This window comes from Symphalangus syndactylus, chromosome 4, assembly GCF_028878055.3.
Source record: "Symphalangus syndactylus isolate Jambi chromosome 4, NHGRI_mSymSyn1-v2.1_pri, whole genome shotgun sequence".
In the NCBI taxonomy this organism is placed as follows: domain Eukaryota; kingdom Metazoa; phylum Chordata; class Mammalia; order Primates; family Hylobatidae; genus Symphalangus; species Symphalangus syndactylus.
The window spans coordinates 25,301,472-25,325,572 of record NC_072426.2 but is presented as its reverse complement, the minus strand read 5'-3'; the positions used below and the strand labels follow the sequence as shown (position 1 = coordinate 25,325,572).

General features: G+C 37.5%; 1 long non-coding RNA gene and 1 other non-coding gene across 4 annotated transcripts in view; one reads left to right on the top strand and one right to left on the bottom strand.

Annotated features, from left to right (window-relative positions):
• Nucleotides 1–24,101, top strand: part of LOC129480484 (uncharacterized) — an 81,664-nt gene that overhangs the window by 6,627 nt on the left and 50,936 nt on the right. For all 3 annotated transcript variants that reach the window (XR_010120462.1, XR_008657058.2, XR_008657059.2), the window contains exon 3: nucleotides 5,122–5,314. This is a non-coding gene — a long non-coding RNA (uncharacterized lncRNA). The remainder of the gene's footprint in view (nucleotides 1–5,121; nucleotides 5,315–24,101) is intronic.
• LOC129481448 (small nucleolar RNA SNORD74) lies at nucleotides 10,540–10,615 on the bottom strand. The gene has a single exon (XR_008657438.1). It is a non-coding gene; the product is annotated as a small nucleolar RNA SNORD74 (small nucleolar RNA).

Sequence of the window (24,101 nt, the reverse complement as noted above, 5' to 3'; positions counted from 1 at the left end):
CCTTTTTAATGCAATCATTTTCTCTAATTAGCAATTCTTTTCTTTATACTTGCTCATTCTTATTACCATACAAGCTCAAGTACTTCTACCACATAAACTCCCAAATCCTTAATACACCATACAAAACCTTCCATCATCTGGCTGCTCTTATCTTTCCATTTTCATCTCCCTGTATCCTACTTTCCAGTTCCCATACTATTTGTCAAATGATTCTTCTGCTACCTGTGTCTAGGCCTTTGGTTACGTTCAGTGCACAAAAAGCATGAAAATATGACCATAATCAGGAGGACAAAACAACCAATAATCCATTCATGATAATGCCCAGCAAACTAGGAATAGAGAGGAACTTCCTCAACTTGATAAAGAACATCTACAAAAAACCTGCTACTAACATCATACTTGATGGTGAGAAACCAGATGCTTTTCTGCTAAGATCAGAAACAAGGCAAGGATGAACTCTTTCACCACTGCTTTTAAATATCATCTGGAAGTTCTCGCTAATGAAATAAGAAAAAAGGAAATAAAAGATGTGTAGACTGGGAAGAAAGACATGAAACTGTTTTTGATTGTCTATGTAGAAAATCTGAAAGAATCATTAACAACAATGATAACCTTCTGGAACTAATAAGTAATTTTAAGAAGGTTGCAGGACGCAAGGTTAGCATACAAAGTCAATTGCTTTCCTATATACTACCAATAAACAAGTGGAATTTGAAATTAAAAACACAATACCATTTACATTAGCACCCCTGCAAAATAAAATACTCAAATATAAATCTAACAAAATATGAACAAGATCTCTGTGAAGAAAACTATAAAACTTTTATGAAATAAAAGAACTACAAAAATGAAGAGATATTCCATGATCATGGATAAAAAGTCTCAATATTGTCAAGATGCTAGTTATCCTCAACTTGATATACAGATTCAATGCAATCCAAATCAAAATCTCAGCAAGTTAATTTGTGGATATTGATAAAATGATTCTAAAGTTTATATGAAGAGGCAAAAAATCCAGAATAACAAACACAATGTTAAAGGAGAGAACAAAGTTGGAGGACTGACACTACCTAACTTCAAGATTTACTGTAAATGTACAGTAATCAAGACAGTGTGGTACTGGTGAGAGAACAGACAAATAGACCAATGGAACAGAATAGAGAGCCCAGAAATAGACCCACATAAATATAATCAACTGATTTTTGACAAAGGAGCAAAGACAATGCAATGGAGAAAGAACAATCTGTTCAGTAAACGGTGCTGGAACAACTGGACGTCCACATACAAAAAAAAAAAAAAAATAAATCTAGACATAGGCCTTATATTCTTCACAAAAATTAACTCAAAATGAATCATAGACTTAAATGTAAAATACAAAGCTATAAAACTCCTAAGATAAAACACAGAAAAAAAACTAGGCCGGGTGAGGTGGCTCACACCTGTAATCCCAACATTTTGGGAGGCTGAGGTGGCCAGATCACTTGAGGTCTGGAGTTCAAGACCAGCCTGGCCAACATGGTGAAACCCTGTCTCTACTAAAAATACAAAAATTAGCTGGGCATGGTGGCATGCACCTGTAGTCCCAGCTACTCAGGAGGCTGAAGCAGGAGAATCGCTTGAACCTGGGAGATACAGGTTGCAGTGAGCTGAGATAGCACCACCACAGTCCAGCCTGGGTGACAGAGTGAGACTCTGTCTCAAAAAAAAAAAAAAAATCTAGGTGACCTTGGGTATGACGATGGCTTTTTAGATACAACACCTAATGTATACTCCATGAAAGAAATAATAAGCTTGAATTTATTACGTTAAAAACTTCCGTTATATTTTTACATCTTCACATAAACATATAAACAGTCAAAAGAATGAAAAACAGTCAAAGAATGAAAAAACAAAGCCACAGAGTGGAGTAAAATATTTGTAAAAGGCACACCTGATAAAGGACTATTTCCAAAATATATAAAGAACTACTAAGTTTCAACAATTAAAAAAGAACAACCCAATTTAAAATGGGCAAAATATCTAAACAGACACTTCATCAAAGAAGATATACAAATGGCAAATAGGCATATGAAAGGATACTCAACAGCATATGTTATTGGTAAACTGCAAATTAAAATGAGATACCCCTATAACCTATTAAAATGGCAAAAATAAATATCCAATGCTGGTGAGCATGTGGGGCAAAAGGAATTCTCATTCATTGCTGTTGGGAATGCAAAATGGTACACCTACATTGAAAGACAGTTTGGAAGTTTCTTATAAAACTAAACACACTCTTACCATAACCATATAATCCAGAAATTGTGCTCCTTGGTATTTACCAAAATCAGTTGCAAACTTACATCCACACAAAACATACACATGACCCAAATGAGTTGCAAACCTATGTCAACACAAAAGCTCACTCATGAGTCTTTATAGCAGGTTTATTCATAATTGTGAAAACTTGGAAGCAACCAGGATGTCCTTCAGTGGGTGAATGGATAAATAAACTGAGATGCATCTAGAAAATAGAGTATTATTCAGTGCTAACAAGGAATAAGCTATCAACTCAGGAAAAGACATGGAATAACATTAGATGCATATGACTAAGTGAAAGAAGCCAATCCAAAAAGACTACATACTGTATTACTCCAACTATATGACATTTTGAAAAAGGCAAAACTATGGAGATAGCTTAAAGATCAGTGGTTGCCAGGGATTAGGGGCGAGGAATGGATGAATCGGTAGGGCACAGAGGATTTTCAGGGCAGTAAAATTATTCTGTATAATACTATAATGGTAGATACATCATTATACATTTGTCCAAACCCACAGCATATATAACACCAAGAGTGAATCCTGACATAAACTAAAGACTTCGGGTCATAAAGACATGCCAGTGTTAGTTTGTTGAGTGTAACACATTTATGACTGTGGTGTAGGCTGTTAACAGTAGTGGAGACTGTGTGTTTGTGGGAGCAGGGCTATATTAAAGCTTTCCATTCAATTTTGCCATGAATCCAAAAACTACTCTAAAAAATAAAGTCAATTATTGAAAAAAATCTACCAATAAAAAGAGACAGAAATAACAGATAATATATTAAAGAATATTACATAGTTATTATAAATCTTATATGTTAAAGGATGTAAAACAAAACATCAAAATAATGAAGAGAAAAATGGAACAGATAAAAATACAAATAGAAGTTACAGAGCTAAAAAATAAAATATCTGAAATAAAAGTACTGAATGAGGTTGAGGTTAAGAGCAATGTAGACACTGCAGATGAAAGATTAGGAAACTCAAGGGCATGGAAACAGGTGTTATCTAAAATACAGCAGAGTGGGAAAAGAGTGAAAACAAAAATGACTAGAGCTTCAGTGAGTTGTGGGACAAAATTATAAAATCTAATCTACAGGATTGTTTTCACAAAAGGAGAAGAGTAGGGAGAACTGAAATAAATATTCAAGGAAGTAATAGCCATAAAACTTTCAAATGTGATAAAAATTATAAGCCCATAGATTCAAGAATAAACATAAAGAAGACCACATCAAGGTATATCACAATCAAATTGTTGAGAATCCGTGATGAAGAGAAAAACCTTAAAAAGAAGGTGGGTGGGGTGGGGGAAAGGCACCATCTTCATCTGTTTTATGATGTTATAGCTGAATACCTGAGATGGGGTATAATTTATAAAGAACAGAAATTTATTTCCTACAATTCTAGAGGCTTCCCAGCCTCTAGACCTCTTGGACTTCCCAAGAGAAAGGTGATGGCAGGTTTGGTGTCTGGTGAGGGCCTCGTCTCTGCTTCCAAGATGTTTTCTTGAATGCTGCTTCCTATAGAGGGGAGGAACTCTGTTTCTCACATAGCAGAGTTGCTTAAGAGAGAAAACCCAGCTGGGCGTGGTGGCTCACGCCTGTAATCCCAACAGTTTGGGAGGCCGAGGCAGGTGGATCACCTGAGGTCAGGAGTTCGAGACCAGCCTGACCAATATGGTGAACCCGTCTCTACTAAAAAAAATACAAAAATTAGCCAGGCATAGAGGTGTGTGCCTGTAGTCCCAGCTACTCGGGAGGCTGAGATGGGAGAATCACTTGAACCAGCAAGGTGGAGGTTGCAGTGAACTGAGATTGCACCACAGCACTCCGGCCTCAGTGACAGAGCGAGACTCTGTCTCAAAAAAAAAAAAAAAAAAAGAGAGAGAGAGAGAACCCATTTCCAGAACCCCTTTTATTAAGGCATTAAACCCACTCATGAGATCTCTTAAAGGCCCCACTCATCAATACCATTACATTGGCAATTAAATTTCAACACGAATATTGAAGGGGACAAACACTCAAAGCATAGCAGATATCTTACAGAGAAACAAAGATAAGAAGAAGAGCAGGTTTCTTGTTGTAAACCGTGTAGGCTACATGACAGTGGCATGATATCATTTTAGAGCTAAAGGAAAAAAGGTCAACCTAGCAATCTAAATCCAGGGAAAATATCTGTCAAAAATGAGGGGAAATGAAGACTATTTCAGAATAAAGGAAACTAAAAAATCAATTGCCAGAAAACTTGAAGAAGGAAAAGGATATCATATTTGGATCTACACAAAGAAGTAAAGAACACCAGACATAGTAAGATTGTAAGTAAATATAAAATAAAACTTCTCTTATTTTTTAGCCATCTTAAACGTAATTGTATTAGTCAAGATTTTCCAGAGAAACAGACCCTGCTGCATGTGGATCGATGGAGAGATAGATATAAATTTGTTTTAAGGAATTGACTCACAAAACTGTGGAAATTTGGTAAGTCCAAAATCTGCAGGGTAAGCTGGAAGACTAGAAGCTCAATAAGGAGTGACAATTTTAGTCCAAAGGTAGAAGCTGTAATCCCAGGAGAGCCAGTGGTATGGTTCTAGTCCAAGTTTGAAGGCCTGAGAACAAGGAGGGCTGATGACATAAGTTCTAGTTCAAGGGCAGGAGATCATTGTCCCAGCTTAAAAATAGTCAGGTAGAGAGTGAATTCTCCCTTACCACTAACCCTCCTTCCTTGATTCTATTCAAGACTTCAGTGAACTGGATGAGGTGCATCCGCATTGAGGAGGTCAATCTGTTTTACTCAACCTATTCAAATGTTAATCTCTTCCAGAAACACCCCCAAAGACCATGCAGAATAATGTTTAATTAAACATCTGGACCCGCCCTGCCGCCATGGCCCAGTCAAGTTGACACACAACATTATTACGAGCAGTTTGCTGGCAGAATTCCTTCTTGCTCAGGAGAAGTCAATCTTTGTTCTATTAAGGTCTTCATCTGATTGGATGAGGCACATCCACATTATGGTAGGTAATCTGATTACTCAAAGTCCACTGACTTAAATGTTTATCTCATCCAAAAAACACCTTCAGAGAAACACATCTAGAAGAATGTTTGACCAAATATCTGGGCACTGTGGCCCAGTCAAGTTGACATGTAAAATTAGCCATTACAATAATTGACTATTTAAAATAATAACAATGTACCATAAAATTTGTAACATATGTAAAATTGAAATTTGTAATTTAAAATTGGTAAATATGAAGCATGACAAGCAATAGAAGGAAATAGAAGTATACTGTGGTAAGGTTTTTACACTATACTTGAGGTGGTATAAAATTATTTGTAGGTAGACTATGATTTGTTAAAGATGTATATTATAAATCCCAGGGCAACCACATCAAAACTAAAACAAAAAGGTGTAGCTGAACGCCAGGCATGGTAGCTCATGCCTATAATCCCAGCACTTTTGGAGGCCAAGGTGGGAAGATCAGTTGAGCCCAGGAGCTTGAGACCAGCCTGGGCAACATAGCGGGACCCTGTCTCAACAAAAAATGCAAAAATTAGCCGGGCATGGTGGCATGCACCTGTAGTCCCAGCTATTCAGGAGGCTGAGGTAGGAGGATCACCTGAGCCCCACGAGGTTGAGGCTGCAGTGAGCTGAGATTGCATCACTGCACTCCAGCCTGGGTGATAGCATGAGACCTCATCTCAAAAAAAAAAAAAAAAAAATGTGTAGCCATTAGTGAAGATAAATGCTATCATAAAAAACAAATACTCAATCCAAAAGAAAGCAAGGATGGGAGAAAGGGAACAAAGAACAGATGGAACAAATAGGAAATAGCAATTAGATAGATTTAAATTTAACCATATCAATAATGCATGACGTATAAATGGTCTTAATACTCCAATTTAAAGGCAGAGATTGTTAGATTGGATAAAGAGAAAAACTATACTCAACTATGTGCTATAATGCAACTAATATTTCATATAAAGACACAGGTTAAAAATTAAAACAATGGGAAAATATATACTATGAAACTACTTATCAAAAGAAATCTGGAGTGGCTTTATTAATATGAGGCAAGATAAACTTAAGAACAAGGAACATTACAAGAATTAAAGAAGGGCATTTTCTAATGATAAAGGGGTCAACAAGAAGCCACAGCTATTTTAATTGTGGATGCAGCTGATAACAGGGCTTTAAATATATTAAGCAAAAGCTAAAGACCTGAAAGTACACATAGAAAACACTACAGTTATAGTTGGAGATTGTATTTGTAAATATGAAGTTAACTAAAATTAGGCAAAATTAATTTAATTTTCATTTATTTCGAATGTGTATTTCATTCATGGTTTAAAATCAGAAGGATATCTAGTGAAAGTCTTAACTACACTGTCACACATTTCTTAGCCAGTTCTCATTGAAAACAACCACTGTTACCATTTTTAAAATATTGCTTTAAGATATTTTATGTATATGTAAAAAAATTTTATTCTTTTTCTTTGTTTTCTCTTTTTGACAGAGTCTCACTCTGTTGCCCAGGCTGGAGTGCAGTGGCACGATCTCGACTCACTGCATCCTTCGCCTCACAGGTTCAAGTGATTCTTGTGTCTCAGCCTCCTGAGTAGCTGGGATTACAGGCACGTGCAACCATATCCGGCTAATTTTTGTATTTTCAGTAGAGATGGGGTTTCACCATGTTGGCCAGGCTGGTCTTGAACTCCTGACCTCAAGTGATCTGTCCGCCTCGGCCTCCCAAAGTTCTGGGATTACAGGTGTAAGCCACTGCACCCGGCCCTCTTTTTTTTCTTTTTTAAAATTCAAATGGTAGCACACTATTCACATTTCAGAACTCCATTTTATTTTACCACTTACTAATGTTTTGATTCCATTACTGGCACATAAAACTCTAAGTAAGCTTTAGGGCTTGTCACTTTCTGCATAGCTCTGTGAATTCTTCTTTTGTATGCAATTGTGCAAGCTATGGTTTGAAATTTTTAAACAGGTTTCAGTGCCCCAGAGAGAGTGTATTCATTTTTTTTTTAATTGAGATGTAATTCACACACTGTAACATTCACCTTTTTAAAGTGTACACTCGTGGTTTTTTGCTATACTCAGAAAGTGGTGCAATCACCTCCCCTTTCTTTTCCAGAATATTTTCATCACTGTATCCATTAGCAATCATTCTCCATTTCCCTTTCCCCTATACTCTGAAACCAGTAATCTACTTTATGTCTCTACAGATTTGTTTTCTCTGGACATTTCATACAAATGGAGTCATATGATAATAGCCTTTGTGTCTAGCTTCTTCACTTAGTATAATATTTTCAAGTTTCATCTATGTTGAATAACTTCATTCCTTTTTGTGGCTAAATATTTCATTTTGTGACTATATCATTTTTTGTTTGTATTAAAATTTGAAACATCCTTCTTAAGAATATACATCCTTGTATAATTCAATCAGTACAGGACCAGGTGGCACTATCTAGTATACATTACAATAGAAGCCCCTTTAGGTTGTGAATTTGAAAAGGCCTATTTTCAGTATATTACAATTTGATACTTTTTATAGGGATATTTAGACATGAGTTAAGCACATTTAGGAGAATCAAGAAACCTTGCCACAGGTTTCTGGGAAAGATGGCAGTTTACGTATAAGTTTCTGAAGCTTTTCTCAGAACTGGAAGTGGCCAAGAGACATTCAAAAAAACAAAATGCTCCCAACTAATTTGTTTTGAAACCAGGGAATGTTGCCAACCACATTCCACAAAATTCAAAGAATTTCTATTAGTTATGGTGCAATGAGCCCGGACTGAAGAGACAGAGAAAGGAAATCCTGGAAACCTAACTGGAACCCCTTAATTTAGAGAGAGGCTGAGGCAGAGTGGGAGATGTGGCTGTAAGAGCACAGCTTATACTGGGCCGGGTGCGGTGGCTCTCGCCTCTAATCCCAGCACTTTGGGAGGCCAAGGCGGGCAGATCACGAGGTCAGGAGATGGAGATCATCCTGGCCAGCCAACATGGTGAAACCCCGTCTCTACTAAAAATACAAACATTAGCTGGGCGTAGTGGCGCACGCCGGTAGTCCCAGCTACTCGGGAGGCTGAGGCTGGAGAATCGCTTGAACCCGGGAGGCGGAGGTTGCAGTGAGCTGAGATCGTGCCACTGTACTCCAGCCTGGGCGACAGAGCGAGATTCTGTCTCAAAACAAAACAAAACAAAAAAGCAAAACAAAAAAGAGTACAGCTTATAGTAAAAAAAGTAAATTGAGTATTTTCTTTGATTCGTCTTCTCAGTAACTTAGGGCTTCACGTCAAGGAAAAGAAGGACTTTCCCAAACAGAACTATCAGTGCTCACTTTCCCACCAAGAGAAAGGAAATCTGTATCAAATGGTGGGTGGACCAAGAGCGAATATCAAACCAAAGAGCAATGGACATGGGAATCTACCTTTCTATGAGAGAGGGTGAAATATGGAAGTCAAATAATAAAGATTATTTCCTCTTCCTTACCTGATCCCAGGCAGGCCTGGCCTCAGCTCTCTCCAACGCTCTTTAGATTTCTTTTAGAACAGTTATGAGAAGACCATACATCATCAGCCCTCCAATTGGATCTAAGAGGCGATTTTTAAGTGGCGCCTAGGATTAATAAGGAGGCTCAGGAGAATACATACACACTATTTAGGGTAAATATTCCAGTCCCGTGTTTACCTCCATATTTCTAAGTACTATGTCAATACTCTCTTTGCTTTTTAACTTTAGAGATTATATTGGCTTCTCATTTTGGTAGTTGCTGTTTAGCACACATGTCTCCCAACCCCCAACTCTTATCCCTTTTTAATTCTCTGGAATAGTTAGTTATATCACTGTTTCTACTTAAATCACTATTAAACATTTTTATTAATGGACTAAATTAATACTGCTCTCAGCTTGGCCAAGCGGTGTACTGATTGTTTCTTTTTCTTATTCAACTTTCTGTTTTTCCTGTACATAGTAATTGCCTGATTTATTTTCATTTGTTCAATTCCTTGTACCTTGCAGCCTTTGCTAATTTTTCTTCCTTCTTTCAGTATGATGTCCGACATGGTCAAATCTGGCAGGAATCTGTCCATTTCATTTATTTTTCTGAAGACCATCCTGTGATCTTCACTGATTACCCTCTAGGCCTGCTATCCAGTTGTCATTCTAGGACTTTCCTTTGCTTTTCTCCTGTGTTAGGTTCCTGCCTACTGTATCTTCTTTCTTAGTTTAATCCCTATTTTCAGTGATGCTTATAATTCTAGGGCTTCCTGAGAAAAGGTGCAGAGGAAGTTAATTTTGGGGGTGACTTTGCATGCCTGAAAATATGTTTTGTTTTGTTTTTTTGTTTTTGTTTTTGTTTTGCTCATTCCTGTAATCCCAGCACTTTGGGAGGCCAAGGTGAGCGGATCACCTGAGGTCAGGAGTTCAAGACCAGCATGGCCAACATGGAGAAACCCCACCCCTACTAAAAATGCAAAAATTAGCTGGTGCTAATTACAGGCGAGCACCTGTAATCCCAGTTACTAGGAAGGCTGAGGCATGAGAATCACTTGACCCTGGGAGGTGGAGGTTGCAGTGAGTCGAGATCAAACCACTGCACTCTAGCCTGGGTGAAAGAGACTGTCTAAAAAAAAAAAAAGATGTTTTTTTCTATTCTTATACCTATTTAAGAGTTTTAGTTAGGTACTGACTTGCAAGTGGCAGCTCATTTACTCATTTACCCTCAGAATTTAGAATACTTGTTCAACTGATCTTCTCTAAGTACATTTAGAAAATACTTAAATCACAAATATTAGGTACCAGACACTGTTCTGAGCGCTTATAAATATGAACCTACCTTATCCTCATAACAACACTATCACTGCTCATAGAGTATAGAGTCAGGATTCAAACCCGGCAGCCAGGTTTCCAACCTTTCCCCTATACTGCGACCTCTGATACAGCTGTTGTAAAGCCAAATACCATTTGGATTTCTGTCATTTCTACGGGACCTGTTTTTCCGTCTGGAAGCTTTTAGGATCTTCTTATTTTTGATGTTCTAAAATTTAATGATAATGTGTCCTAAGGATCTTTTAATATTCATTGTGTGTAATTGTGAATCCTTTTATTTTATAGTTTTATGTCCTTTAATTCTGAGAATTAAGTGTGTGTATATAAAATAATTTCCCTCCCATTATTTTCTCTGTTCTTCTTCTTCCTTTCTGGAACTCATCTTCTGGATTGATCCTGTTTTTTTCATCGGAGCTGCTGGCATTCATTACCACTCAGATGTTCCTACTAACAGGCTTCATCAGAGGCTGGACTGATAATTTGATTGCAAAAATCTTTCTCTTCTTTTTCTAAATTCTGGGAGGAAGTTTTCTTTATTATTATTAACAAGTCCTTAATTTCAAAGAAAAGTGAGGGATTTTCTTGATTTGTATCTTCCAATTGCTCTGTTGATTTTTAAAAAGTCATTGCAGTTGTATTTTTATTTCCAAGATCTCTTTCTCATTCTCTGAATTTTTCTGTCTTTTTTTTTTTCTTTTTCTTTCTTTCTTTCTTTTTTTTTTTTGAGACAGAGTCTCACTCTGTTGCTAGGATGGAGTGCAGTGTTGTGATCTCGGCTCACTGCAACCTCTGCCTCCTGGGTTCGAGTGATTCTCCTGCTTCAGCCTTCCGAGTAGCTGGGACTACAGGTGCGCACCACCATGCCCAGCTAATTTTTGTATTTTTTAGTAGAGACGTGTTTCACCATGTTGGCCAGGATGTTCTCAATCTCTTGACCTTGTGATCCGTCTGCCTTGCCTCCCAAATCATTGGGATTACAGGCGTGAGCCTCTGTGCCTGGCCGAATTTTTCTTTTATGTGGCTTCCTGTTGCTGATTTATACACACGATATATTCTTATCATTCTGAGAGGAGTAATTACAGTGTTTTAAATTTCAAGATTTCTTCAGCTTTTGCACTTTTTTTCCTCTTCAACTTCCTTTTTTCAGTTTGTTTGAATCTCTATTTTCATATTACTGTAAATGTCTGGAAATACTTGGTTGTCCATTCATATTGTGGAGCAAGAGATCCAAAATCCCAAGGCTCCATTTTCCATTTTTCTCCTCTTTTTATAGTGCTGGATAACTCCATTTTCTGTGTCTTTTCAGGGTTAGGCAGAGTCAATCAACTTTCTTCTCATACAGTATCTCTCTGCAAGCACTTGTTTCACTTTCTACTGTTCCTATAGGTAGTTACTATCCTTCCACCTCTTTCCATCTTCATATTTTTGTTGGCTACAAATGTCTCTAGCATTCATTAAAGTTGGAATTTGTGTTTCTGTTCTCATTCTCTTTGTTGTTTGAAGGAGATTTCTGAGAGAAGTGTGTAGAAGTATCTTCATTTTGCCATTGTAAATGAAAGTCGACCACTGTTCTTGAAACATCTTTCTTTCTTGGCTTCTGTGACTCCACAGTCTTTGGGTCCTCCTCTCACCTCTTTCTTCTCTACTACATGTCTAAACTTTGGAGTCCCTTAGGTTGTAGTGTTTGGCTACCTACTCATCTCCCTCTATACTTCTACCCAAGGTGCTCCAATCCATTCATGTTAAATACCTCTGTATCCTGATGACTTCTCAAGTTTCTATTTCTATCTACTATTTCTCCACAGAGTCTCCATGTTATCTATTTTGCACATGCATCTCAAGCTTAACATGTCCAAAACTGAATTCTTGATTTTCTGCCCTAACCCTGTTCCTCCCCTAGTCTTTCACATCTCAGTAAACAGCAGCACTGTCCATCTGGTTGTTCAAGCCAAAGGCCTACTATTTTTTTCTCCTTTATTTAACAACTTTCTCTCCACCACATTTAATCCAATCCATTTAATCTAAGATTCTCATTCCAAAATATAACTTTAGTCTTTCTCTCTTAATCCAAACTGCTATAATTTCTTACTGGGATTACTGACAAACCGTCCTAATTGGCCCTTGCTTCTCCTTTTTTCTTTCAATCCCATTCTTCAGACAACAGTCCTAATAAACTTGAAGCATTGATCAGACCATGTCAGTCCTTTCCGCTAAAGATCCCAATAACTTCTCTTGGCATTTCCAAGAATGTTCAAGCTTGTACGACACTGGGAATGACCTGGTTTTTTCCAATCTCTTTATCTCCTGCAGAGTGATTAGGGTGGAGAGGAACTGGAGTGTTTCTGATCTTAGAGCTTTGCATGTGCTGGTATTTTTACCTTGTTCATTGTATTTTTTTTGAGACAGAGTCTTGCTCTGTCCCCCAGGCTAGAGTGCACTGATGTGGTCTTGGCTCACTGCAACTTCTGCCTCCTGGGTTCAAGCAATTCCCGTGCCTGAGCCTCCCAAGTAGCTGAAATTACAGGCATGCACCACCATGTCCGGCTAATTTTTTGTATTTTTAGTAGAGATGGGTTTCATCATGTTGGCTAGGCTAGTCTCGAACTCCTGACCTCAGGTGATCTGCCCACCCCAGCCTCCCAAAGTGCTGGGATTACAGGCGTGAGCCACTGCACCTGGCCTAAATTTTATCTTAAATGGTGCTTCTCAAGAGGTCTAGGGAATCACCCAAACAAAAGAGGTTCCCCAAAGTATTCCTTCTGATAGGACTTCCTTTTTCTTAAATGACTTTCCCCAATTCACATTGGATATTTCTTTGCTTACCTGTTTAAAGATTTTTCACACTAGAAGATGAAACTGCAGGCTAATGCTAAGATTTTTTTCTTTACATTTATCTCAATAAATATATTTTGAAAATTATTTTATTTATCTATTTAAGATGGGATCTTGCTCTGTCACCCAGGCTGGAGTTCAGTGGCATGATCACAGTTCACTGCGGCCTCCAACTCCTGTGTTCAAGCAATCTTCTCACCTTAGCCTCCTGAGTAGCTGGGACCATAGGCACATGCCACCACACTAGGCTAATATTTTATTTTTAGAAGTGATCTCAACTGTATTGCCCAGGCTGGTCTCAAACTCCTGTACTCAAGGGATCCTCCTGCCTCAGCCTCCCAAATTGCTGAGATTACAGGCCACTGCACCCCACCTTATTTTTTAACTTAAATGAATGATTTCTAAAGTAAACAGCAATGAAACAAAACAAAACAAAAAATGGGATATATGAAATATTCTGCCACATAAAATTAGAAGATTACCATAGCATTCCCCAAACCAAAGCCTGAAGAGTTCAGTTTTAGGGAGCATTTGCTTAGCAATTTCAGGACACTTAAATAAATTATGATTTCTTTGAATAAGAGATAGAAGATGTTATGGTAAGACAACAGAATGAGAATAAAAAAGAAATGTAAGACTAAAATGTGAGGGAACAAGTAAGACCACAACAGACATTATAATGGCATATGAAGCAATGAAGAGTGGAATTACCACTGCAGAGAATCAAGCCAGTTACATGAGATGAGTATAAGAAGCTTTGTAAGAACAGAGAGGAAATAGGCAAGAAGACTAGAGAATTAGAAGGAATATAATAGATACAGGAGACAAATAATAATGGTGTAACATGTAGATAATTGGTGATCCCGAAAGGGAGAGAACAAATAAAAAAAGATGTTTCTGAAAAAAAGAATGATCCAGATATGCCTGTGGCTAATGTATAATTAATGACAAAATGAGCAACACCTAGAATTGTCTTGGTGACTTTCTTGCCTTTAAAGTTTTATGGAATTATTCATTCAAAATTTAAATATAAGTAAATAAAACCTCCTGAAGTGAGAAATCGTGGTATGGAAGGGCTAGTGATAGTAATGAGCCTTGAAACTATTCAATTTAGAACGGGGTACATAAACTATGATAAACATCGTATATTAGGCCACTCTTGTGTTGCCATAACGAAATACCTGAGACTGGGTAATTTATAAGAAAAGAGGTTTAATTGGCTCATGGTTCTGTGGGCTATCCAGGAAGCATGCTGCTGGTATCTGCTCTGCTTCTGGGGAAGCCTCAGGAAGCTTACAATTATGGCAGATGGTGAAGCGGCAGCAGGCACATCACATGGCACAAGCAAGAGCAGGAGAGAGAGAGTTGTGTGGGGGAGGTGCCACAACTTTTCAGTGACCAAATCTCATGAGAACTCACTATCATGAAGACAGTACCAAGCCACAAGGGATCTGTCACCATGATCCAAATACCTTCCACCAGGCCCCACCTCCAACACTGGGGATTACAATTCAACATGAGATTTGGGTGGGGACAAATATCCAAACTATATCACATGGTTACATAAAAGATTGCAAAAATCACATTATTAAAAACTGCAGGTCAAAATCCCTGATGAACTTCAATGCAAAAATCTTCAATAAAGTACTGGAAAACTGAATCCAGCAGCTCATCAAAAGGCTTATCTACTACAATCCAGTTGGCTTCATACCCAGATGCAAGGCTGGTTCAATATGTAAAAATCAATGAACATAATTCATCACATAAACAGCACGAAAGACAAAAACCACATGATTTTCTCAATAGACACAGAAAAAGCCTTCAATAAAATTCAACATCCCTTCATGTTAAAAACTTTCAATAAAGTAGGTATTGATGGAACACACCTACAAATAAGAAGAGCCATTTATGACAGACCTACAGCCAATATCATATGGAATGGGAAAAAGCTGGAAGCATTCTTCTTGAAAACTGGCACAAGACAGGATATCCTCTCTCACCACTCCTATTCAACGTAGTATTGGAAGTTCTGGCCAGGGCAATCAGACAAGAGAAAGAAATAAAGCGTATTCAAATAGGAAGAGAGGAAATCAAACTGTCTCTGTTTGCAGATGACATAATCTTATATCTAGAAAACCCCATCATCTTAGCCCCAAATCTTCTTAAGCTGATGATCAACATCAGCAAAGTCTCAGCATACAAAATCAGTGTGCAAAAATCACAACCATTCCTATACACCAACAATAGACAAGCAGAGAGCCAAATCATGAATGAACTTCCATTCTCATTAGCTACAAAGAGAATAGAATACCTAGGAATACAGCTAACAAGGGAAGTAAAGGACCTCTTCAAGGAGAACTCAGATCACTGCTCAAGGAAATCAGAGTGGACACAAACAAATGGAAAAACATTCCATGCTCATAGGTAGGCAGAATCAATATCATGAAAATGGCCATACTGCCCAAAGCAACTTATAGATTGAATGCTACTCCCATTAAATTACCATTGACATTCTTCACGGAATTAGAAATAACTACTTTAAAATTTATATGGAACCAAAAAAGAGTGCATATAGTGAAGACAATCCTAAGCAAAAAGAACAAAGCTGAAGGCATCATGCTACCTACTTCAAACTATACTACAAGGCTACAGTAACTGAAACAGCATGGTACTGGTACCAAAACAGACATATAGACCAATGGAACAGAATACAGAACTCAGAAATAAGACTATACATCTACAACTATCTGATCTTCAACAAACGTGACAAAAACAAGCAACGGGGAAAGGATTCCCTACTTAATCAATGGTGCTGGGAGAACTGTCTAGTCATATGCAGAAAATTGAAACTGGACCCCTTCCTTACATATTATACGAAAATTAACTCAAGATGGATTAAAGACTTAAATGTAAAATCCAAAACTATAAAAACCCTAGAAGAAAATCTAGGCAATACCATTCAGCACGTAAGCATGGGCAAAGATTTCATGGTGAAAATGTCAAAAGCAATTGCAATGAAAACAAAAATTGACAATTGGGATCTCACTAAACTGAAGCACTTCTGCACAGAAAAAGAAACCATCATCAGAGTGAACAGACAACCTACAGAATGGGAGAAAATGTGTGCAATCTATCCATCTGACAAAGGTCCAATAACCATAATCTATAAGGAACTTAAGCAAATTCACAAAATAAAGCAAACAACCCCATTAAAACGTGGGCAAAGGACATGAACCGACACTTCTCAAAAGAAGACATTTACGTGGCCAACAAACATATTTAAAAAAGCTCAGCATCACTGATCATTAGATAAATGCAAATCAAAACCACGGTGAGATACCATCTCATACCAGTCAGAATAGAGATTTTTAGAAAGTCAAGAAACAACAGATGCTGGTGAGGCTGTGGAGAAATAGGAACACTTTTATGCTGTTCATGGGAATGTAAATTAGCTCAACCATTGTGGAAGACAGTGTGGTGATTCCTCCAAGACCTAGAACCAGAAATACCATTTGACACAGCAATCCCATTACTGGGTATATACTCAAAGGAATATAAATTATTCTGTTATAAAGATACAGGCACACATATGTTCATTGCAGCACTATTCACAATAGCAAAGACAGGAAATGAATCCAAATGTCTGTCAATGATAGACTGGATAAAGAAAATGTAGTACATGTATACCATGGAATACTATGCAGCCATAAAAGGGAATGAGATCATGTCCTTTGCAGGGACATGGATGGAGCTAGAAGCCATTATCCTCAGCAAATTACCGCAGGAACAGACAACCAAGCGGCACATGTTCTCATTTATAAGTGGGAGCTGAATAATGAGAACACATGGACACAGGGAGGGGAACAACACATGATGGGGCCTGTTGGCGGGGTGTGGGAAAGGGAGAGCATCAGGAAAAACAGCTAATACATGCTGGGCTTAATACCTAGGTGATGGGTTGCTGGTGCAGCAAACCACCATGGCTCATGTTTCCCTGTGTAACAAACCTGCACATCCTGCACGTGGATCCCAGAACTTTAAAACAAAAACAAACAAACAAACAAAAAAATCCATCACATTATTGAAAAAGAAGGTTCACTGTGCAAACAATGATAATACTCTAAACATATACAGTGTTAACATTTACAATAATTTGCTGAGACAAAAGTCCCAAACCTTACATCCCACAACTGGCTAGATGGCAGGTAGAAGGGGAGGCCATAGGAAGAAGTATTTTTCATATGAAATGTCAATAGATACTCTTCAATTGTAATATAGATTGAGAATATTGAAGAGAAGCATGGATTTAAGTAATTTTTTAAAAAGATAACTACTGGCAGAACTAAAACATTTCAAATTACTATCTAAGAAAAAACACATCAGTGAAACAGATAAAAGTTAGAAAATAGTAATAAACATTTAAAAACACACAACAACACGACAGAAGTAGGACCAAGTGTATATTACTTAAAAAAAAAAAAAAGAAGTAAAATCACCTATTAAAGAAAGAAGGTACCACACTGGGTCAAACACAAAATCCAATAAGGTAATACCTAGAAGAGACATCTACAAGGAGTAACAAGGAAAGTGTAACCACTATTTATTGATTCAGTAGATCAATGAATCAAATTATTGCATGCCTACCATGTGCCAGGCACTGCTCCAGATGCTGGGTTAAAAATGTAAGAATTAGCAAAACATGACATACAAATACAAACAAAAATAAAGCAGGAGTCCCAGTTTTGACATAGGAGTATTTTATGTTCTTATAAAAATCAACAAATAGGACAAAAGGATTACTGTTTTATTGTTGACAGATAGAAACCTCAATAAATACCTAACTGTAGTGAAATTATATACAATAAACAACAACACAACGATAAAATACATAATGCAAGATCTGTTTGCAATGTGTGAAGAAAAAATCTGTGGTGGGAGAACATTAGCATATTCCTGTGAGTCATTAACTAATCAAAGAGAAAAAAATATGCATTACACTAGAGAAATTGAATAATATAATTAATGAGATTCATTTGAATATGTAACAAATTTTATTGTTTGCCAAAAAACCTTCCTCCTTTTTTCTTTTTTAAGACGGAGTTTCGCTCTTGTTGCCCAGGCTGGAGTGCAATGGTATGATCTCAGCTCACTGCAACCTCTGCCTCCTGGGTTCAAGTGATTATCCTGCCTCAGCCTCTCAAGTAGCTGGGATTACAGGTGTCCACCACCATGCTTGGTTAATTCTTGTACTTTTAGTAGAGACGGGGTTTCACCATGTTGGACAGGCTGGTCTCGAACTCCTGACCTCAGGTGATCCACCTGCCCCAGCCTCCCAAAGTTCTGGGATTATAGGCATGGGCCACCATGCCCGGCCCAAAACCTTCCTTTTTAGTGTCCACAGGACACTAAATGACAAATTCTTTTTTTTTTGAGAGGGAGTCTGGCTCTGTTGCCCAGGCTGGAGTGCAGTGGTGCAATCTTGGCTCACTGCAAGCTCCGCCTCCTGGGTTCATGCCATTCTCCTGCCTCAGCCTCCCAAGTAGCTGGGACTACAGGTGCTTGCCACCATGCCCGGCTAATTTTTTGTATTTTTAGTAGAGAAGGGGTTTCACTGTGTTAACCAGGATGGTCTCGATCTCCTGACCTCATGATCCACCTGCCTCTGCCTCCCATAGTGCTGGGATTACAGGCGTGAGCCACCGCGCCCGGCTAAATGACAAATTCTTAATAAAAAATGACTCATGTATTTAATTTTATTTTAAAAATCCGTATCTGTAAACAAATATATTCATATAGATAAAAATAAAGCAAGATGGAGACTGCAGAATTAATAGTACTTTTGCTGGGTGGTGGTATTTCTAGTTATCAATATTTTCCTTTTATTTATATGCATTTTCTAACATTTCTGCAATGAAGATGTATATAATTATACATCTTAAAATTATATTTTAATTATAATTTAATTATAATTTTAAAAAGATAAAGGAGACAGCTGGCAAATCTATGCTAAATGAAGTGTTAGAAGAGAGATGGACTGTCACAAGAGAAAGGTGATTAGTAGGAAGGAGGAAGTGTGCACAGAGGCAAGAAACCTTTAACGTGTTTTGGGAAGCTTTATTAAACTACAAGAACTGAGAGAAATCCAAGAAAAATGCATTGTTAGTTCATATATGGAAAAGGAAGCCAAAGTGGTATATAACTAGAATGGAACATCTTACCACAGGCAGAGCACGTTCCCGGAGCATACCGCAAAGTAAAGAACGGAAAGAGAAATAGATCTCAAAGGACTATAGATATTAAAATTAATGCTAACCCTGGAAGGATTATGTTACTATGCTGTTGATTTTGGAAAGTGAGGGAAATTTCAAGCCTCTTGAAATTATAAAAGACACAGTGGTATATTAACAAGAACCCTGTGGAATTGACATACTTGAGTCAGAATTCAAGGTTTGCCACTTAACCAGCTTGTAACCTCCTTAAAGGTCTCTTGCCCTCTGTTTTCTTATCTATAAAATAGAAACATATGCTTTCTTTGAAGGACTATACCATTCAATCATCCAAAAAACATATATACACATACATGTATGTACATATATATGAATATATGTATATATACACATACATGTATGTACATATACATGAATATATGTATATATACACATACATGTGTGTCCATATACATGAATATATGTATATATACACATACATGTGTGTCCATATACATGAATATATGTATATATACACATACATGTGTGTCCATATATATGAATATATGTATATATACACATACATGTGTGTCCATATATATGAATATATGTATATATACACATACATGTGTGTCCATATATATGAATATATGTATATATACACATACATGTGTGTCCATATATATGAATATATGTATATATACACATACATGTGTGTCCATATATATGAATATATGTATATATACACATACATGTGTGTCCATATATATGAATATATGTATATATACACATACATGTGTGTCCATATATATGAATATATGTATATATACACATACATGTATGTACATATATATGAATATATGTATATATACACATACATGTATGTACATATATATGAATATATGTATATATACACATACATATGTAGCATCAGGCATAAATGAATCCTGAGATGGTTAGGAAAAGCTTTCAAAAGAAATGGATTTGGATCTTGAAAGATTAATTTACTAATTAATATGTATTGAATACTTACCACAAGCCAGGCACAGGGGCTACTGAAAGAAACAATAGGAACAGCCACTGCCCTCAGGAAGCTTCTATTCCAGTGATGAGTAAGACTTTTTAAGGCAAAGAAGGTGCATCCCTGAGCTAGAGAATGGTGGAAGCCGGATTACATTCTATATATCAAATACTGTATGTATAATTATAAAAACCTTGACCCAAATTGGTCTTAATTATTCACTGAAACCTTTAAATCACCCATTTACCTAGTATAGCAGTTTATGGGCAGAAAAATGTATTTACTCAACAAACAATGGCATGCTTCTGTAAACTGAGTACTCTGAGAGTCCTTTAAAGATAACATAATAAGAGCGTGCATATGATTTCTTTAAGAAACTTGTAGTGCAGTAGGAAAGTTAAGACATATGGAGCGATGTCTACAATGTAGTGCAAAATACTAGAGAAGGCACTAAGGTGGTGCATGAGAACAGAAAGGTTATGTTGGACAGGGAGGCATCATGGGAATTCCATAGAGGTATATTGGCATTCAAAATAGACCTTGCAGGAAAGCCGGAATCTGGACATACTAATCCCTGGGCAGGAGGAAGTGTGATAGAGTACACTCCTGAGATATGAAAAGGGATGAGAAAAGGCCAGAGAAGAAAAATAAGTTATCAATAATCGAATAATTGGATTTGATTAGATTGATAATAATCACAGCATCTTTTGTTTTCTTTCTACATAATTTCAAAGATTATGGTTTGGGCAGTAATAATGCAGGCCTATAGAACTGAAAGGGTAATTATGGGACGTTGGTAAAGATCAAATTCTTAAGTGTTAATTTCTTACTACCTGTGATCTGCATTTCTTAAGACGAGTGGGAAATTAGTACCCACATGTTGAGTAAGATGTTCATGAGAATGTCAAGGAGGCTTGTTGTCAACCTTGATGGACAACTGATGTTAAAAAGACAATAAAGTAATTCTCATAATTTAATGGAAAGAGATTGGTATTTAATGCCAGAAGAGGAAGAACTAATATATGCAAAGGCCTGTAGAAATGAGGAATATGAACAAAATAATCCCCTTTTTGTTTCAGGAAAATGTAAAGTAGTGCCCCAGGGACTGTTGGCAAATATTATCATCTTTGAAAGCTACTGCTTAACACAAATTCCGGGAAGCTGGAGGCTTCTGGGTAACGTGAATCACAAGGAAAGAATGCCCATTTTGTGGCTGAAACTTTTAAATGGGATATTGGTTGATCTCAGTAAAGAAGGCTGGGGGTCAGAGTTAGTTTGGAAGAATTTTCAGCCTGTTGCTGTAGAGGCTGCTACATAAGGGCCCTGACTTTGGTTTGCTTCTTTTTTGACCTGTCTGATTAGAATGTTCCATGTGACCATCTGCTGTGGGAACCACTCACATCTCTAGGGACATGATTCTTTCTCCTCAATATATAGAATTATAACTGTTAAAAATTTTGCTGAAGATGTAGCTTAAGCAGGCACATTGGCTCACACCTATAATCCTAGCACTTTGGGAGGCTGAAGCTGAGGTGGGTGGATTGCTTGAGCCAAGAGGTTGAGACCAGTCTGGGAAACATGATGAAACCCCATCTCCACAAAAAATACAAAAATTAGGCCAGGCATGGTGGTGCATGCTTGTAGTCCCAGCTACTCGGGGTGCTGAGGTGGGAGGATCGCTTGAACCTAGGAGGCTGAGGTTGCAGTGAGCCGAGATCATGCCACTGCACTCCAGCCAGGGCGACAGAGCCGAACTCTGTCTCAAAAAACAAAACAAAATAAAAAACACAGTATAACAGGGTTCTACTCATTCTTTTAAATGAATATTTATTAAGCACTGATTGTATACATGGTCCCTGCCTTTGAGAATTTTTATTTCATTTAGTGGCAAAATACACATATTTCATATTTATATATATTGTGCATTTCACTGACTGGATCTTGAAAGAGAGAGACCTAGATAATATAAATATAATATTTAATAAATATAAAATATAAATTTATAAATAATATATAAAATTCAATAAATATAAAATATAAATATAAAATTTATATTATATATATCCTGATATGTGTGTGTATATATCCTGATATATATCTATGTTTTTTATATATTTTATATATATATATATTTTTGAGACAGAGTCTCGCTCTGTCGCCCAGGCTGAAGTTCAGTGGCGTGATCTCGGCTCACTGCAAGCTCCGCCTCCTGGGTTCACGCTATTCTCCCACCTCAGCCTCCCGAGTAGCTGGGACTACAGGCGCCCACCACCACGCCCAGCTAATTTTTTGTATTTTTTAGTAGAGACGGGGTTTCACCGTGTTAGCCAGGATGGTCTCGATCTCCTGACCTTGTGATCCGCCCGCCTCAGCCTCCCAAAGTGCTGGGATTACAGGCGTGAGCCACCGTGCCCGGCCATATATATTTCTTTAAAGTAAAAATCCTGGCCACTGCTAACTCATCATCCTGCTTTTAAGTAAAGAAATATATATGTATATTGGGGTTGATATTTCTTTATATATTTATAAATATTTCTACAGAAATAAATATACATATATATACACACAAGTATCTAGTCAGTGAAATGCATAAAAAATGATTATAATGTGATTAGTGGTGAAGTAGCTCTCTATAGTAAATGCTATGGGAAGAGGCTGTATGAACCGCTGTGTGCTGGAGATAGTTTCAAAAAAGATATTATCTGAGCCTCTTTGTGAGGAATGGGAGGTTGATGGTAGGAAAAGACAGGGTGAAGGGTAGGGGAAGAAAAGCACTTTGGGAGAGAGGGTAAAAGACTTGGATGGGCAAAGGCTTACACTATATGGTCAAGGAATTACAAACAGCTCCGTGGGGTTAGAGCATCAATGAATGGGAATAATGCAGGACATGAGGCTGGAAAGAATTTGGGACCTGGCCAGGATCAGCCTTGTGCTTAGGATGAGGCACGAGCATTGGCCAGGACTGGCAAGAGTGTCATTGAAAGTTTCTACACAGATCTACGCCACGTGAAAATGTACTGAGCAAGAGACTGAAGAGAGGGAGGAGAGTTAGGAGGAGTAAAGAAAGGAGAAGGGCTTGACTTGCTACTGCATAGAACACAGAGGGCAGGGGAACCTAGCAATGCCAACAATATAGAATGTGTAGGATTTGGGGAACTAAATGTAAATGGTGAGGGGAGATAAGGTAATTCCCAAGGCGCCTGTTTGAGTTGAGTAAGTTGAGTAACCAACTGATAATGATGGTGCCATCTACTCAAGAAAAAGGGTAAATTTGGTATTTTTCTTTGTGGTTGTCCCTATATGTTGATTTTTATTTTTGGCTGTAGTTCCAGAAGGGGATGGAATTCAACAAGCTGATGAGATTCAAAATGGAAAATGTTAAGCCTACCTAAATGGTGGCTGCACCATTGCTGATAGGGAGAGAGTAGATGGCACACCAATTGCTTTCTCCATTAGCAGCTTGCTTCCTAGAGAGACACAGATTATGCAAGCATAGACTAACAAGGCAAAGTGACAATTACAGAGTAGAGGTTGCTGAGCTGGGGGAGGAGTTAGCTTCCAACTTTGCTGGAGATAGAACCTGAGGTGGAGTATTGCTAAAGGCTTCCTGTAGAAAGGGACTCTTTTTGTTTAATTACAATTTTTTGTTTATAATTATTATTGGTACATAATAGTTCTATATATTTATGTAGTATATGTGATGTTTTGATATAGGCACACAATGTGTAATGATGAAATAATGATAATTGGGGTATCCATCAGCTCAAGCATAGACAAAATTTGCTTCAGGAACAACCTAAATGTCCATCAATAGACAAAAGGATAAAAAAAATGTGGTACATATACACAATGAAGTACTATTCAGCCATAAAAAGAATGAAATCCTGTCATTTGCAACAACA